Source organism: Manis pentadactyla, chromosome 19, assembly GCF_030020395.1.
Source record: "Manis pentadactyla isolate mManPen7 chromosome 19, mManPen7.hap1, whole genome shotgun sequence".
NCBI lineage: Eukaryota > Metazoa > Chordata > Mammalia > Pholidota > Manidae > Manis > Manis pentadactyla.
Window position 1 is genome coordinate 27,233 of NC_080037.1, and position 12,438 is coordinate 39,670.

Genomic DNA, 12,438 nt, shown 5'->3' on the forward strand with positions numbered 1-12,438 from the left:
ACCTAAGTCGAGTTTCCTGAGATAAATAATTCTCTTATCTAGCACTTGAGTCAGTCCCGTTTTTTTTTTTTTGTAGATAATTATTTTTTATTGAAGGGTAGTTGACACACAGTATTACATTACATTAGTTTCAGGTGTACAACACAGTGATTCAACATTTATATACATGATAATTCTAGGTACCAGCTATAACCATACCAAGTTGTTACCATATTTTGACTATATTCCTTATGCTATACATAACATCCCAGTTACTTATTTATTTTACAATTGGAAGTGTGTACTTTTTTTTGTGAGGGCATCTCTCATATTTATTGATCATATGGTTGTTAACAACAATAAAATTCTGTATAGGGGAGTCAATGCTCAATGCACAATCATTAATTCACCCCAAGCCTAATTTTCGTCAGTCTCCAATCTTCTGAAGCATAACGAACAAGTTCTTACATGGAGAACAAATTCTTACATATTGAATAAGTTACATGGTGAGCAGTACAAGGGCAGTCATGAGTTATTCTTATAACATCTCTGAATAATGATTAACTACAGCTAGACTTTTAGGGTGTTGATTGTACTTGTGGTTATAGGACTGCTTATGCTTGACAACAGTCATTGAATTGTATATTAAACCTTACTGAATGTATTATGTATAAATCATGCAGCAATGAAAGTGATTTTAAAACTTACATAGGCATTTATTTCTTATTTGTCTGTGTATGTGTGTGTGCGCGTTGCAGGTGGCAGGTAGAGATCGATTAGGAGAAGCGTGGCGAATGGGGAGATCATGGTGAGATGATGTATGTCTCTTGGCCATGCCTAACAACAGACTTAGACATCTGATGGGGACCAGAGGTCACAGGAGCAATGTTCACAGTTAAGGTGGCTTCAGCACTTTTGTTAAAATGGAAAACAAAGAATTAGGGGAAAAGACAGACATACAAATACCTGTGTTGGTTTTTGTGTGTATACATAGTTCTTATCTCCCCTGGATAAACACCAAGGAGTGTGATCTGATTGCTGGATCACTTCTTTTACTTCTGATCCTTCTCCCTCCTGATCCTTGACACTGTCCTCTGTCCACTGAAGCTTATGAAACCACCAGGAGAGGAGAGAGGAGACTAGAACAATGGTGACAAAAACAGAAAATTAAACCAGCCATTACCAAGTAAGTGAGCAGATTCCATATTTATTGTTTCAATTGAGGCACCAGTCGGCAGTATCAGAAGTTGCCTAAGGACATAAGGTCTGCTTTGAAATTCCCAGAGAAGGCACAGATAAGGCGAACGTCAATAACTGGCCTTTAGGGAGATCATTTGGGCTTTTGGACACCAAGGTAGAGAGATCTTCCAGCTGCAGCTCAAGCCTTTGCCCAGACCTGTCTGCATTCAGGGGGCTCAGAGGAAGAGGAGGTCAGGTCCGCTTCAGCAGCAGCCTCCAGAGGACTGACCCACATCCCCTTCGCAGCAGCTGGAGGCCCCCGAGGGCTTGCTGCAGCAGTCAGCAGGTTTGTGGTGCCTGCGGTGGCAGTGGGCTCTGTGGAGCCTGTGGTGACCCAGGAAGCAGCCACCACCCCCAGAGCTGGGGCCACAGCAGCTCCCTAGGCTGGGGCCACAGCAGCCCCCTGAGCTGAGGCCAGAACAGATTCCAGAGCTGACACCACAGCAGGAAGAGGCTGGAGGGCACTTTAGGGGGCATTTAGGGGCAGGACACTTGGGAGGGGCCTGGCACTGCTGCTGGCTCTGCTGGCAGGACATCTTGGTGGTCAGGGTTCTGGAGCTGGGGGAGAGGCAGACAGCAGGTCAGACACGGCACACGGGGGACACCCTGCCCCCTCCCTCCTGTCCTCTCAGCAGGAGTTCTTGCCCCTTTCTTTTGGTATCTGTTCAATGTAGACCTAGATAATTCCACGCCCAAAGTTTAATTTTTCCAATACTGGCCCAAATGTTTTCATACCCTTTCTTTTGAATCTAATGTTCTAATTAGGCATTCTCAGTTCCTTTATAATTATTACACTGAGGATAGAAGGTGGAAAGAAAGCAGTCTCAAAATCAAACTCCTACTATGGAGATAAGATATTCTACTGCACTTACACCACAAGAATCACAGACACAATGCAGGAAGCATTTTGGAAATGAAATCGTTTGTTTAGGACACAGTCGTTCCCTCTTGGAGGATTTCCTAGATGCCTCGTGGCGGCATAGAAGCTCACCAGTGCGAAAGATGCTGGACACTGACTGGGAGAGCTGGCTGGGGAAGGATGCTGTGCAGGCAGCCCCTGCACCCAGGCCTGACCCAGCCCAGCACCTGAACACTCTTGGCGGTGCTCATCTCCGACTGACACCTCAGCACCAGCACTGGGCTGTGCCTGCTCTGCAGACCCAGCAGTCTGTGCACTGAGGACAGTTGTCTGGCTGTGACTTCCTCCCTCCTGGCTGAGCATCACTGCTCTAGTCTCTGCTCTTTCAGGAGGTGCTGTTATGGTTGCAAAGAAACGTCCCTGTTTGAGTCAATGCTGTAAATCTTACAGTCCAGAGACCCAGCGCCAACACATGGACTTGATTTCTCTAGCGAACTAAGTCACAATTACACAGCACCTCCTCCTCATGTCCCAGCCTTCCGCAATGTCCCTTCTCCCAGACATGTTCTTTTGCTAATATGGACCAGCCTCACCCTCTTCCCACCCCCAGGGCCCTGCCACCTGCCCCGGCCATGGTCGCCATCCCTCTGGGGAAGACCCTGCTCCACTCCCAGGGATCCCTTACCGGGCACACGAGCAGCAGCGGGTCTGTCAGCTAGCTCCTCAGGAGGGCGGTGGATGGAGGGGTCCTGCCCCAGCGCCCTTTTATCCTGGCCTTGGGCACCTCCCAGCCAGTGAGACAGGGCCTGGGCACGGGAGGCCCGCCTCCTGCCGCCCACATGGTCCTGTGACTTGTGACAGGTGATGACTGGCAGCTCCTCCCTCCCTCCCAACAAGGACCCCTGCCCCCAGGTAGGAATAGGGTTGCTTAGAAACGGAGACAGGGAGTGAATTCCCCGCCATTTTTCGACAGCTCTCTCCCTGGAGCCTTGCTTCATTCTGGAGTGTGAATCCCAGCTTCTCTTTCCTTGTCGCCCAAATCTCGGTTGAGTGGCTCTGAGCAATCTGTTTTAAACAAGGTTTCATAGACTCTTCCAGCTCTTTCTTCTCTTATATGTGAGTGTGGATCTTATATGCGAATGTGGTGTGTGTGTGTGTGTGCGTGTGCGTGTGCACACACACATATCCTACCCCGTTACTCTCAGGCTCTGGTATTGCCTGGTGTCCAGTCTTCCCTAAATTGTTGTCCGTCTTCTCTGCCTTGTTTCTCCGGGGTTCCCTTCCTCACTGGGCTGTTCCACACTCACGAATAACTGCTCCAGCCACTAAGGAAGCCTCATGTCGGGTCCCCGCCACCCCATGAGCTCCAATCTCTACCCACTAGTATTTGTGGAGTATGACATCTTGCTATCTCTCCAGTTCAGGTTTTAGTACTTCCTCTTAGAAAGCTTCTTAAGCTGAGAGAGCCTATTTCTTCTCTTCGAATTTGCTCCTTCCTATCAAACTCTATGCTTTACTCCATGATTCAAGCACTTCTCAAACTGTGCTGCCCAAACATAACTTGCTGTGTTTTCCTGTATGAGTCTTTTTCTCTCCAATACACTTTTAAACTCTCCTTGAATCCTCAGCCTGGGTCTTCTGTTTCTGTATCCCTCATCAGCTCCTAACACAGGGCTGTTCATTCAGTGGGTAATGAGTTCAAAAACCTATTCCTTACTATTAGCATTAACTTTACTTTGGTTGCGATTTAAGCCATCATCACCAGAATTCTCACTCTCAGATATTCATGTCACAGCGCACTTATCCCCCAGCAGAAGTCTGCCACTGAATTACCTGGGTATGAGCCCACTTTGTTTCAGAGTGTATTTAATGAGAGTGTAGCCAAGATACTGAAAACCCGGCGCCCACTGGTAGTTCTGATTCAGAAGCCCAGCCCGTGCATTCCAAGGATGAACAGACTTAGAAGCTATTCTGTCCATGCATCCCTCAGTCGCCAAAAAGGGCAGCACCCGGAACATCAGTTACTCTGACTTGGGTTTAGGTGGTAAGACAGCAGCATAACATAACATCCGGAGGACTGGCATTAGAGACCAGTGGCTGGGGCACTGTTTCAATAGAAACATTGTGCACTAGCAAAGGACAGGTTTTCTGGAAGAGTATGTTTGTTACGTTGGATCTTTTTGTGTCAACAATAAAAACGTTGGATTGTTATGTGTCAGGATCTCATAACCTCAGGAGCAAGGAGGGAAGAATGCTGAGACCTTGTGAGATCGAATTCAGATCTAGTGAATTTTACTGCACATCTCTATTCATAGTAACAATAATAAATCAATACTTCAAAGTTACTAGAACATGTACCTACTTGTTTCTTTATATATAGTTGTTGGGTAAAATATTTTAAGTGTGGCAAAAAGAATAGATCTATTTCAGCACATAGAAAACAAAATCTGTATGGAAGAAAGGAATCATAAAAAAAAAAAGGATGGAAGCAAAAATAACCAGATGAGGAAAAATAAAATACACAGTCATTAAGAGAATTAAAATTCATAATAAACAGTAAAGTCTTACGATTTCATGGAAAATAAATAAAACTATTTACAAACTAATGGGTAACCACTAATTTTTAGTTCATAAACAAATGAACAAACAGTTCAGAAAGAAATACAAGTGAGCAAAAAATTTTGAAATTCGTTGTTTTGCATTTTTACATATCAATAACCAAAGAACTACATATAAAACATGGATGACATTTCAGCAATGAGGCCTATCAGATTTGTTCCTTGTACTGAACTGGAAGACTTACAGTAGATTTTAAAAACTCGCTATTGCTGACCATGATCCGAAATGGATATTATGAAATGCTGCAAAGAGAAATTGGAATAAACATCTGGATGGAAATTTAGTGTTCATTGTATAACAAATAATTACTGTTGTTTATACAAATAAAAATTTAAATTAGCATACTCTTTTATCCAGCAATTGAATTTCTAAGAATGTAATCAAAGGATAAAAAATTCTGCAAAGAAAAATACATGCATAGGAATGATTGCTATAGGAAATTTAAATAATTAGAGTTAAAGTTTGATAGAATCCAGACCTGAGTAGCACCCCTCGAATAAGCCCACCCACCATCCCAGAGAGACCTAAGTGTCATCTTACCTAGGCTACAAGCATTCTCCAGAGGACACATCAGCAAGCCACAAGCCCACCTTTCCCCTGACGCCTCCCCTCAAAGAGCCTGCCAAAATCCCTGGCCAAAAAAAGCATCTGGACCTGTCAGAGACCCTCTTTTTCCTTTGTTCTGCTGGCCAGGACAGAGGGGTCCCTCTCAGGTTAGCAATAAACCTGCTTGGACTGTTGAGTTCGCATCCCCTCTCTTCTTTCAGTCATTTCTAAGCAGGAAAACATTGATGTGCATTGAATGGCATTATTTAGGTGTAGCAACTATGTGCAGAAAGAGTAATTCTTTTACTTTATTAGTGGAAATAGAAATTGACAAGAGCAAATTGGAGAGATGGGCACCATGTAAAATTCAGCAGTTCCACATGTAAGAGCTTAGAGAGTCTCTCCAATGTACATGCAAGCAGAAACACACAAATTCCCATTAGTGCAATATCCATACACAAATGTGCCTGAATGCCTATGCAAAAGAGACGTGAGGAAGAAATCAGGCTGTGCTCATCAGATGGATACGACACAGTTGTAAAGATGAACAAGCTATAACTACATGGATCACCCTGAGTGACTCAGAAAGATAATGTCTAAAGAAGAGAGGAAGTTAGAGCTGAGCACCTCAAGTATGGTGCCATTTCTACAATGTTGGAACCACATACACTCTAACACATACTGCGTCAGGGTTATCAGAATGGAATGAAACAAGAGGGAAATTGTTATAAACTTGGTTGAAACCAGGTTGTATGTAGTCATTAAATTAACATTTGGGAGGAAAGAAAGTAAGTGTTGGTGTGGGAGAGGAATTCCAAGAATGAGAAGTGAGAGCCCTCAAGGGAGGTGTCCTCAAGGCAGGAAATGATGGTAGGGATTTTCCTACCCACCCCATTACTGAGCAGCCCTATTCCTGCCTGGGGGCAGCTGCACTGGCCCCAGGAGGACAGCAGGGAGGAGCTGCCAGTCATCACCTGTCACAGTCACAGGACCATGTGGGTGTCAGCGGGCAGGCCTCCCGTGCCCAGGCCCTGTCTCACTGGCTGGGCAGAGCCCGAGGACAGGATAAAAGGGCGCTGGGGCAGGGCCGCTCCATCCACCGCCCTCCTGAGGTGCTGACTTACCCACTGCGGCCCGTGTGTCTGGTAAGTGTCCCCTGGGTACCACAGCAGGGCCTTCCCCAGAGGGAGGAAGGCCAGAACAGGGGCAGGCGGCAGATCCCTGAGGCACCACAGCCTCGTGGACACAAGGAGGGAGGCCTTAGGAAGACTGAGGGAGGGTGTGCGCAGGGGACAGGGACAACTGGGACCAGGGTAGGTGGATGTCTCTGCCTTTGTGCTGCACCAAGTTGAGCTGAGCAGGCTGGGCTGTCCAGGCAGAGGGAACAGAAGCACGGACCCTCTGGCTGCACTAGAACAGTTTTCATGAGAGAATGTGACCTTGGAGAGTAGCATCACCACCCTCCCTGCAAGGATGAGCTGGGGATAGTGGTTCTCAGCCAACAGAGAAAGAGCTCATCAGGGTGCCATGGGCTGACCAGAGCCCACATCTCTGTGTCTGAACTGGAATTGGGTCTCTGTTTAAGAAGCCAGGCAGACACAAGCTGGGAATCACTGGGCCAAGGCATTTAGTGTGAGGTCCTGGGATGTTGAAAATGGCAGAGCTTCATCCGGGAGCAGGATACATGAGCTCAGGCCCCGCACGTGTGCAAACGAACTGTTCGTCAGCCTCCCCAGTAACAAAGTAAGCAGGGAGGACAGCCAGCCTCCCAGACCATTTACAGTCTCTGCAAGTCTCTACAGAGCAAAATCACGTAGGAAGTGGCAATCCTTTATTTGCTTTCTTGAAGCGAATATTTACTTTCTGAACTGGGCTGCAGACTGGACAGTTTTCACGGTTATTGTTATGGGAGAGATTATGGGAGTTTTAGGTTCCTGTTAAGGGTGAGATTACCTCCTTCACTTATTAGACATGTGATTATGGCAGGTATTTTCTTACTGATTTTTGCCACTGTTTCCTTCTTTGTAAAAGATAAAATAATCCCTGCCAATCTTCAATAGAAATTGTGAGACGCAAAGGAAATGGTGTGAGAGCTCGTGGGTAACTACTGCAGATCATGAAACTTTGAGCGTGGAATTAGCAGGACTACACTGAACAGACACCAAAACTGAGGGACAAGAACTCCTGCTGAGAGCACTGGAGGGAGGGGGTAGGGTGTCCCCCATGTGCCGGGTCTGAACTGCTGTCTCCCTCTCCCCCAGCTCCAGAACCCTCACCGCCAAGATGTCCTGCCAGCAGAGCCAACAGCAGTGCCAGGCCCCTCCCAAGTGTCCTGCCCCTAAATGCCCCCCAAAGTGTCCCCCAAAGTGCCCTCCAGCCTCTTCCTGCTGTAGTGTCAGCTCCGGGGACTGCTGTGGCCCCAGCCTAGGGAGCTGCTGTGGCCCCAGCTCCGGGGCTGGCGGCTGCTTCCTGGGCCACCACAGGCACCACAGAGCCCACTGCCACCGCAGGCACCACAAACCTGCTGACTGCTGCAGCCAACCCTCGGGGGGCTCCAGCTGCTGCGGAGGGGGCGTGGGTCAGTCCTCCGGAGGCTGCTGCTGAAACGGACCTGCGCCAACCAGAGCAGACTTGGGGCAGGGAACTGCTGGCACTTTGTCCTTCTCCTCAGAGGCCCTCCTCAGCGTCTGACACGTCCCAGAGGAGACACTGAACTTGCACAGACAGTAGCTCCTCCCTGGGTTCCTGAAACAAATCTGCTCCTGCAGCCCCATCATCTGGCCTAGGATGCACATTCCCATGTCAGAGCCCTGTGTCTCTCCATGCTGTACCTTCTTCCAGCAATAAAACCAGAAACCTGCTCAGCATCTTTCCAAGAGAATCCCTTCCTCTCGGGGCCCATTGTTCTCCTCTCCAGTCCCCTCGGTGGTGCTGGGCTTGGGGCCTCACGGGCCAGAGTGACACTCTGGCGGAGGTTGGTAGAGGGTGAGGGGCACAGAGGCCGGCAACTGGGCTTTGTCCTGTGTCACCCGGGCCTTGAAGCACATCACTGAGCCCAAGTCCTAACTGCCTTTCCATATACCTACATTCTTGGTTTCTGGACACTTCCAGGCCCCAACCCAGTCCCTCCGTGTTCCCGCCTCCATGTACTCCTTCTCCTACTCTGAGCCACCCCAGCAAACATCCGCCATCCTCCTACACACACACAGAGAAAACAAAAGAAAATGAATGAATGAAAGAATGAATGAATAAATCAATAACACAAAAAGGAAATGTATTTTGCAAATACACATTTCCTGCTCACCACTTGTGTGATGAGTTTAGTTCCACTCACATTTGGGTGTAACAATTGCTCTGTGATCACCTCCCGGTGAGGTGCCTCTTTCGTCCCCTAACGGCTCCATCGAATCCTGTGCACTTCTTCCCAAACCCGCTCCCTGAGCCACTTTTATGGACTTGTCACTCCACTTATGCAGAGCTATTGCTCTCTACAGAGTAATGCATATCCTTCTCAAATACAGTACGTAAGACCCAACACAATGTGCTTCTAACTTAATTTCTAGGGTTTCCCACTCATACTGTCCCCTGAAACACCACTTTCCTGCCACGACTGGCTGAAACTTAGTCTCAGACACCCTGATGCCTTTTTACCTGGGAAGCACTAGAGTTTAGTATCCGTAGCTCACTACCCAGGATATGTTAAGTCCTCAATAAATGGTAGCTTCTTCTGTTACTTTACATCTGTATCTACTACTGTTACCACTGCTATTACTCCTATTAGCAGCTGAAAAAATGGCATTTAGAAGTGAGATGTCAGCTTCTAGAAAATAGCAGAGATCTAAAAAACTCCACCCCCCTTTACCTCTCAAGGCATAGGGAGTCCACTTATGAAGGTCCACTGATTTTTCACCATGATCCTGTTGACCCTCAGGGCACCATTGAAGGCAATTTTTTTTCATCCATTTTGAAGTTCAGGAAACTAAGTATGAAAACTGCACTTAGATGATTTTCACTAGATCACATGGCCAGGAGGTGGTGTGGCCAGGATTCTGTCCCAGGTGTGTCTCACTCCCCAGCCAGGCCTTTAGCTGTGATGGTGCAGACACGCTCATGCACACACACACTCAGGGTCAGCTGGGGTGGCTGGGACACTAGCAGGGCCACAGAGTGGCCTCTGTGAGTCCTAGTTCAAAGCAGACCACCAGGGAAATAGGACAGGAAGGGCTGGGAGGCCAAATTCCATGAAGGAGTGTGAGGGATGCACAGCTGATGGAGAAAGAATGGCGCTGATGGTAGGAATGTCCTGGGCCCCTCGGAGGGAGGGGAGGAGCCACCAGGCATCACCTGTCAGATCACAGGACCATGTGGGTGTCAGCAGGTGGGCCTCCGGTGCCCAAGCTCTGTCTTGCTCGCTGGACAGAGCCTGAGGACAGGATGAAAGATTCTCCTTCCGTCTGTTCCACTATTAGTTCAAAGAAAGCTCCTCTCATCCCCATAAATAATTAATAGCAAGTCATTAACAAATACTTATGTTCATGGTTGCACACTATTTATAGGGCGACATCCAAAATCCTGCAGTGGAAAACAAATGCATGTTCTATCTGTAGTTTAAGGACCATAGGAATATCCTGAAAGCTACCTAGATATTTTCTGGACCTGATTATGCACCAACAGTGCAGTGCAAATCTCAACTGCTCATTTATCTTCATGTGACATACTATTGAAATGAGATTGTAATAAATCCCTTGATATCCTGGCTTGAGTCTTCTATTTCCTTACCTCTATTAGCTCATATTGGGCCATACACAGTGTGAGTGGTTAATATGCTATGCTATTACCTAATGCTAGTTTGATATGCTATTTCTAGCATTCACATTGACTTTGCAGTTGACAAATAGCCATTCCTTGTGACTTAGGCCACTGTCAGAGGAATCACACTCTGAGACAGGTTCAGTGAGGTGTATTGCCCACACCATCCTCACATCCGCCCGTGTCACCTGGGTATGACATGTCTGCTGCTTAGTTTATTCCAAAGGGCTTAGTAATGAGGAAGTGGATTCCCGTGTCCACTTTCTGGGATGATAGAGTTTAAATGCCATCTGGTCCTTGCTTCTTCCTCTATACAGGGCAACACCCAAACCGTCAGTTGACCTGACTTGGATGTAGGTGAGGAGGCAAAAGCACAGTTGGATCATGAAGAGAAGATGACAACCCTTGCCTAGGAGATCTCATGGCTTTGCTACAAGTTCAGTAAAAGCATTGTGGCCAGCAAAGCTTTGGCTTTCCGAGGTCCCCTATTTGTCAGGCTGCTTGCGTCTTTTTATCGAGCACAGTTGCATGTATGGATTGCCAGTCCCAGGGGCGCTCTCCACACTTCTGCCCACTGCGTCTGGTACTGAAGATGCCAAGGAAAGCACAACATGGTCAAGCACCGGATAGACTGACATCTTCCTCACACAGAGGAGAGACAGAGGGAGACCAGCCTCAAGAGCAGGCATCGGTCCCCCATGGCCAGTGGGCTCTCCCAGCACTGGCCTACAGAGGGCAGTTGGCCCACATGCTGCCCCTTCTCTTAGAGGACACGTTCAATAGAGGGTTGACCTGGTCCACATGATGCACATGCTTTACTCAGAGACGAGAGAGGGCGCGTGGAGCGTGAGGCAGGCACAAGTACTCCTGCACCAGGTGGTAAGCCCCACGCAGGCTGTGTCTGCTCTTTTCCTCCTGCTGAGGAGCTGTCCCAGGACCAAGGCCCATTTTAAGAGGCTCAGCTGGGGAGATGGCCTTTCCCAGGACTTGCACATGGCCAACATTCCATCATCTCGTGGAGTGGAAGGAAATACTGCTGAGAGATAACTAGAAACAATTCAAACAATTCAAAATACCACCTTTTGAAGTTACTTTTCCTGAGTGTTGCTAGTGATGGGATTCTTTAATATTTACCTCACAAGCTGCAACTGTGCTGCACTCTCCTCTTATTTTTAAATTGTTGCAGTGAACATTTTTAGGCATCTATTCTTTCATTTTTATACTTTTATCTCCTTTGGCTAAATGCAAAAAAGCTTTCATTCTTATAAAACAGTACATCCATTTTAAATGTTAATTGTTGTGCACCAATAAATATTTGTTGAACGAATGAATGAATCACCCAAAATGTTAAGCTAATTTGCATTCCCAATATAAAAGCATAAGTGATCACTTGCACATAACCACACCCACACTGAATTTTGTGAGCCTGTTTAATAACTGACAATGTATTATGCATCTAAATGTTCTCTCCTAATGAAGTGGGTTCCATTTCTTCATTGTTGGTGAGGTAGAATTTCTCTCCAATCTAATTTAAATTTTTAAATTAGATTTAGAACCTACAGATTTTTCCATCTCTCTCTTTTTTTAGAATTGACCATCGATGACTTTTCCAAATGTATTACAGGAATGTTTATTTGATTATATGAATAAGTATCATATGCATTCTATCTTACCTAGCTAATTATTTTATTAAACTGTACTTTTTAGCGTAGCTGTAGGTTTATAGAAATATTGAGGGAAAGGTCCATTTTCCATATTCCCCCTTCATCCACCTATGCACAGCTTCCCCCATTATCAATAACCCACCCAGGAGTGATGCCTTTGTTTAGCTGTTGAACCTACACTGACACGTCATTATCACCCAAAGTCCAGAGCTTACATCACAGCTTGGTGTTGTACATCCTGTTTGGACAAATGTATAATAACATGTACCCACCACTGCGGTATCGTACAGAGAACTCACACTGCCCTAAACACCCTGTGTATGCTGCTTATACCTCCCTACACCCACCCACCCATCCCCAGCAACCCCAGGAAACCACACGCTTTTATAATATCTCCATACTTTCGCCTTTTCCAGAAGATCACATAGCGGGCTACACAACATGTAGCTTTTTCAGACTGGTTTCTTTCACTTGGTAACATGTATTTATAATTCCTCCACAGTTTTTCAGGACTTGATAGCTCATTGGTTTGCAATTCCAAATAATATTCTGTTGTCTGCATGGACCACAGTTTGATTCATTCACCTCTTTGTTGCTTCCAAGGTTTGGCAGTTATGAATAAAGCTGCTCTAAACATCATCTCTGTGTTGGTTTTTGTGTGTATACATAGTTTTCATCTCCCCTGGGTAAACACCAAGGAGTATGATCTGCTTGCTGGACCAC

At 46.6% G+C, this 12,438-nt stretch overlaps 2 long non-coding RNA genes across 2 annotated transcripts; one reads left to right on the forward strand and one right to left on the reverse strand.

The window, feature by feature from the left end:
- Positions 1-1,166: 1,166 nt before the first annotated feature.
- On the reverse strand, positions 1,167-3,070 carry LOC118920478 (uncharacterized). Its single transcript, XR_005027930.2, has 2 exons — positions 2,763-3,070; positions 1,167-1,776 (listed from the first exon to the last, which is right to left on the reverse strand). It is a non-coding gene; the product is annotated as an uncharacterized LOC118920478 (long non-coding RNA).
- Positions 3,071-6,195: 3,125 nt separating this feature from the next.
- LOC130681709 (uncharacterized) lies at positions 6,196-8,109 on the forward strand. Its single transcript, XR_008994975.1, has 2 exons — positions 6,196-6,387; positions 7,504-8,109. It is a non-coding gene; the product is annotated as an uncharacterized LOC130681709 (long non-coding RNA).
- The last annotated feature ends 4,329 nt before the right edge of the window (positions 8,110-12,438 follow it).